Source organism: Alligator sinensis, unplaced genomic scaffold (assembly GCF_000455745.1).
Source record: "Alligator sinensis unplaced genomic scaffold, ASM45574v1 scaffold1491_1, whole genome shotgun sequence".
NCBI classification, from domain to species: Eukaryota; Metazoa; Chordata; order Crocodylia; family Alligatoridae; genus Alligator; species Alligator sinensis.
The window spans coordinates 5,447-5,933 of NW_005843059.1; positions in this window are offsets into that span (position 1 = coordinate 5,447).

Sequence of the window (487 nt, forward strand, 5' to 3'; positions counted from 1 at the left end):
TGTAGCCTGGTAGTTATGGCACTTGCCTTGGAGGTGGGATATGTGGAAATAACACATCCTGCATCTTGAGTTTCCTTCCAACCCTATGATTCTATGTTTCCCTTCAGGCTGAAGAGATCCTATAATAGGGATCTCCAACTTCTGGTGAGTGTTATAGCCATTAGGCTGGTTGAAAAATGGCGGGCCCTGGCACTATCACTGCAATGTCATTAGATGCCTATGCTCAGAAGCAGGTGTTATGAATTGCAAGTGAATGGAGGTAAGCAATGTGCGGTGTGAGTCAGGCACCTGCATGCCAGAGAGAGACAGGAGTTCAGACATACCCATGTGCTTTAGCATTTCCTCTTAGGTACCTCCTGGGTTAGGTGCCTAAATTTTAGACATTCAGTGGCATACAAAGGAGGGGTCGGGGGGGCATGGCCTCCAGGTGCAGGCTGGGGGTGGGGGGTGCGAGTGGCCGGGCCATAGGTGGATTAATGCACAGGCA